We start from the raw sequence: 5,781 nt of genomic DNA, 5'->3' as shown, positions 1-5,781 counted from the left end.
ACCAGACGGCGCGGGGGAGGGGTGGCCCGCGGGGGAGGCGTGGAAAAGGGGTGCTGCGGGGTGAGCCGGACTGCTGGGGAGGCAGGAAAAGGCCAGCAGATACTGAGGAGAGGAGGAGAGAGAGAGGGGCGGACCGATTTGGGAGAGGTGGGGTTGACCCCTAAGGGAGGTGGTTTACCTTTTTTTGGAGAAGTGCTGTGCAAATATAACGGAGACACAGTTGGAATTTTAAATTTTCTAGCAGCCACGGTGTTTTAAAACGTGGTAAAAAGCAGGTGAAATTGATTTTGGTAATAGCTCAGTAAATCAGAAGTGTTTTCTTTTTTTTTTTTTTAAACCGATCAAACGCAGGATCTTGCACTTTCTGGGCAGGTGCAGTGCCACTGAGCTACCTCCCCAACTGGAAATGTTATCCTTTTGACATATGATCAGTATAAAACAAATTGTGCGTATGTGTGTGTTACTGGAGACAACCAATGACCTTCATGGTGGGCTACATCCCAGCCTTTTTTGTTTTCTTTTGAGACAGTCTGGGCTTAAACTTACAGTTCTCCTGCCCTGGCCTCCCAGAATGCTGAGACTATAAATATGCACCACCATGCCAAATTTATTAGCGATTTTGAATAAGCTATTTCCAATTTTCCTCAGGCTCCATCTTTAAACCTTGTATATTTCACCACCCATCTCAATTTGGACTGGCCACATTCTAAGTGTTCAGTACTCTTACCTGTCTGGTGGCTTGCATGTTGGACAGCACATGTAGAGAGATCTGGGAAGGCAGCTCAGGAGCCCAATTCTGGAACTCTTTGATGGTACTTCTTGAGCTCCAAGGGCCTCACACTTACAGGGAGCAGGAATCCTGCCCAGGAGGGGCAGGAAAGCCCCACACTACCAAGCTCCCTCTTCACAGGCGGTGGGAGTGCACTGTGCCCTGGGATTCGGCCGCACTGGCACCATGCTGGCCTGCTACCTGGTGAAGGAGCAGGGCTTGGCTGCTGGAGATGCCATTGCTGAAGTCCGGCGCCTGCGACCCGGCTCCATTGAGACCTACGAGCAGGAGAAAGCGGTCTTCCAGTTTTACCAACGAACTAAATAAGGGGCCTCAGCACCCTTCTGCCGGCCCCACTGCCCTGCCTCCATGGAAGGTAGGACCAGAAACAAAGGGAAGTGGACTCAAGCGTTAAGCCTCCAGCTCCCGTGGCTTCCACTGGACTGAAGTAGCCCTTCCCTGCAGGTGGGTCCCGAATGATAGGATGGCTGGGGTCCCACTAAAAGTGTGGTGAAAGAGCTCCTAATGCTGCTTCCTTGAGTAAATAACTTACAGGAACCCTCTTGCGCTGCACAGCCCTTCACAAAGCGCCCACACTTCATACCAGCCCTGTGCTGTAGGAAAGGCAAAAACGGTTCCTGTTCTTTAGATGGGGTTGCCAAGGCTCACAGAGACCCAAGTCACTTCTAGAAAGTTGGAAGAATGGGCCAGGACTGCAACACATCTTCAGCCTCTTGAAGATTCTGCAACTCTTGCGTATCTGTTCCCTGACAGTGCTTGATATGATTTCTGAGGAACTGATCCATAAAAAGGGTAAAAATCTCAGCATCCCCAGGTCTCTGACACTCCCAGACAATGGGGTCTCTGTTGACGCAGCCCTTCAGACTAGACCTGCTACATGTGTGTCACCCCTGCCCCTCTCCAGGTAGAGACTGCCTGGATGCCAGGTTCACAGGTGACCGTCATCTCCACTTCCCCAGCATGGGGAATCTCCTGCTGTCTCCTGCCAACCTCAGGTCCTCCAGCCCACCACGCTGCCTCCATCCTCAGACCAAGGAATGCCAGAAATAAGATAGGCTGGGTGATTGTGCAGAGTGGGAATGTGATAAATAAAAGCTCTGGGGTTATGAGTCTTGGCCATGTTTCTCAGCTGTTAACCCCCACCCCTGTGTTGATTCCCATCCTGCCATCCACACACACTTTCAACTTCCGAGAGACAGGGCGAATGGCATGCTGTGACCAGGTGGACTTTTTGCTGTGACATCAGCCTGAATTGCTGCAAGCTGGGCTGAGTAAGGTGGAATTTATCCTGAGATAAATACTGAGTGCCTGTATGTACCAGGCTGTTAGAAGTAGAGGCTCCTCAGGAGAGTAGTCTACACTCCCTGCCCTTACGAGTTCATAGCTCCTGAGAGTATAGGTACAGTCACACATAATGGGTGTTAGAAGCCATGCTGTCGTTACAGGTACAGGGAGACAAAGAGGAGGGAGGAGCTGGGAGTTCCGTATCAATCTTATCTCTTGGCGCTTAGGCCAGAGCCACCCACTCCTCATTACTGTCTCCCTTCCACCACCAGCCAATTCAGTGTCATCCTGACTCATCCTGACACAGAAGATCACCCAGTGTTTCAACAATCCGACACTGTAAGATGCTGTCCCCCACCCCCATTTTCTTCTCTGAGTTGAATCCGAAGGATCAGTTCTTTCACTTTTTCTTAGTTCCTAGCTGGTCTTTCCAGGTGAGGATTTGTCCCAAAGAAGAAGCCCACAGTTCCAAGCAGTCCAGCTGCAACAGAGGACTGAGAAATAGCACAGAGAGAGGACTCACTGAGTGAAACCCTTACCTCCTCTGACCAGGAGCTCCAGCCGCCTTGCCACCCCCACCACTCCAACCCTGGCAGCACACTCTATCCTGTGTCTTGAGCGTCTCCCAAAGGACTGAAAGTGTGTGTGTGTGCGCACGCGCGCGCGCAGGTGCCTACATGTGTGTGCTTATCCATGCTTTCAACTAGAGGAAGTGGGGCAGAAAGGGTGTGAATGGCCCTTCTGGACTTCTTTGCTCCATTCTGAGGGCTAACAGTGGGGAGACAGGTGGCAGGTTTGAGGCTGCACCCCAAGTTCATGTCTGCACACAGTGCTGACCTGCTGGGGCCGTGCAGCCAATCTCATCTTTTCTGTCTCTCCAGTCGTCTTTTGCTCCATCTCCCACATCTGCACTGCAGGAGCAGAATCTGCCCTTCTCTTCCTCCCAGGTCTCCTTTGAAGGAGACAGAAAATTTTTCTAACCCCATTAAAGCCCTGTGTGTAGCCTCCCTCCCCATAATTTAAGCTGGTCTCCTCTGCCTCAAGAGTTCCTTAGGGAAATAAACATATAATTACGTGCTTAAGGAAATTGCTTTTTAAATAAGTAAGAGTTGACGTGGAATGAAAAACTCTGCCCTCACCCTTGCGTCTACCTTGAAAGGTTGGTCTGCAGCTCCATTTGGACTCACCCCCCACCCCCAGGCTTTGCCTTCTCATTTCCCCTCTTCTGCATTTGCCCACCCTTGAAGAATAAGAGCTTAACCGTGACCTTTTCCCTTTCTGTCCCACCCTGGGGCAGGAGGTGGGAGCAACAAGCTTCCCCCATCAAAAAGGCACCTTTGTGCATCTGGCCGGACGTCCCAGGCTCGACACCCTGGACCCTTGGGGCTGCGCTGTGCATTACGGGACATTTCACAACACCTACTGGCCGCCAGGAACACACCCCCTGCCCCCAGTTGTTGGAAAAATGTCTCTATACGGTGACAAATGTCACTTGTGAGCAGAATCTGCTCATTTGAGAACCACTGCATCTGACCAACGGGCAGCAGCTGCTGTCATCAGCTTTCATTTCCTTTGGGAGTAGAGGAGGGAGCACACTTGGGCACGCAGACGTGTTGGTAGAGGAGAAGGGCCAACTCTGACCCATTTGCCTTTTAAGCCATCTGGCAGGCACCTGCAGTCCCTCAGCCTTCCCAAGCTAGGTTTCCACGATGGCAGTAGACATCACTAACTTTCTATATCCAAGAGCGTTCTGCTCTCAATGAGTTGCCAATGAGGATAGCTCCCGCAGCAACTACTTCCATGCCTGTGCTTTTAAAGTTCCATTGTGTGTCTTCTCTGCACATGATCAGGGTTCTGTGCTGAGCAGAGGCTTTCCTATCTGGAAACCACATTACCTGGGGTCTTTGAGAATCACTTCTTTGGTTCCTCTTCCAGAAAATTGTTCAGATGCAGAAACAACTGGAGTCAAGATGAGAGGAGAACCAGCCATACTCTTCTTTGAAAGGTTCTTCCCTAGCCTGGTTCTCCACCTCCACGTCCCCTGCAGGGTACTATGCCTGGGTCCTTGTGTTTTCTGGGTTCTGGGTTCCATGACAGACAGGCCATATGTCCCAGCACACAGCTTCCCTCTGTAGAAAGGATTACAATGGAGACAGAGCCACACCTCCCTGGGAACCAGCCTTAGTCAGCACCCTTACACCCGCTCACAGCCTGAAAGGGCCCCGACCACGGGCGCATCACTGACCTTCCCCTGGCTGAGGATGTCTGCTGCTTATGTATGTTCTACTGCTTTACACACACACACACACACACACACACACACACACACACTAATCCCAAAATCAGGTCTCCCCAGGGTGATGATGAGCATTGATCCAAACCATAAACTATTGCCCAGAATGAACTGCGTCCATTCTCCAGGCTTCAAATCAAAGCCTCTGCTGTCTGTGTCTCGCCGTTCTTTCTAGGGAACGAAACTGAATATGCTCTCACAGGATCGTTGTCACAAAATAGTGACAGTCACCACTAATGCATCTCACCCTTTGGTGGTGACTACCCTGTGCTTGCTTATATGATCCTATTACCATTATTTATGAAGTTCTTACCATATGGCTGGATTTATATGCAAGGGGTGATTAAAATACATGGTTGATGTTTAAATTTTTTTGCAGATTTATCACGAAGACACATTGCCATTAACCCCTGTCACAATAACTCCCCTTCACTTTAAACTTTTACCCCATCATTCTTGTCACGTTAGAAGTGAGGGGAGTACATTGAGGGGGATGAATGGCATTATTTTTGTTTTTGTTTTTTAATACTCATGTTTGTCGATTCTACTCATGTATTGATTTATATTGTTTTATCCTTAACTCTGCAATTCTGGTAGCCAGCTATTTTCTCCTTTTTATGGATGAGGAAACTGAGATTTAGAGAGATGAATAACATACCAGAAATCCCACTTGTGTCAAAGCTGGGACAAAAACCTGAGTCATCTCATAAGCCCAGAGCTCTTGTTTCTTTGAGCAGACCTACACCTACCGAGACTTTCCCAGGCTCCAGGGACAAAGGAGAGGCTCTCTTCACTGTCAGAGCTGAGCGTAAGACCCATCTTGTCCACGCGGCCTTCAGGGACCTGTCTTTTCACCTTCCACTCTGTGCTGTACCAGCTGCTGAAGACAATCGCACCTGAATTGCATGCAGCTCTTTAACATACACTGAAGGCCAAAATAGTGAACTCTCATCAGTGTGGTCCTGTCACGTCCACTGTTATCTAACTCAGCGTACACAGATGTCCTCACTCAGCAGGACAGTCCTGAAGTGTGTGTGACTGGCATGGAGCCCCAAAAAAGGTCTTGATGATTTATTAAAAACCGTTGATGCCCTTTCTGTTTTTGTTATTGTTGTTTGACCCCTTAATGCATATCCAGCCCTGGGCCAGTTACTTTACAGACATTACTTTGTGCGTGCCTCAAAAAATAAAACCTATGAGAAATTAAAAAACCTATGGACAAAATACTGTTTCGAGAACCAATGCACAGATGAGCAAACTGAGACCCAGAGAGATTTTTAAGAAGCTTCCCAAAGTCAGACCGTGAAGGGACATTCCAACTCCCCCACCTGCCTTGAGAGTGTGATTCGAAGATACATAGCAGCGTCTTGGGTTCCCCAGAATCCGCGCTTTTGGGCTCGTGGGACCAACCCTG

Source organism: Fukomys damarensis, unplaced genomic scaffold (genome assembly GCF_012274545.1).
Source record: "Fukomys damarensis isolate Sample0158 unplaced genomic scaffold, DMR_v1.0_HiC HiC_scaffold_19, whole genome shotgun sequence".
Lineage (NCBI taxonomy): Eukaryota > Metazoa > Chordata > Mammalia > Rodentia > Bathyergidae > Fukomys > Fukomys damarensis.
This window is presented reverse-complemented; position numbering follows the sequence as displayed.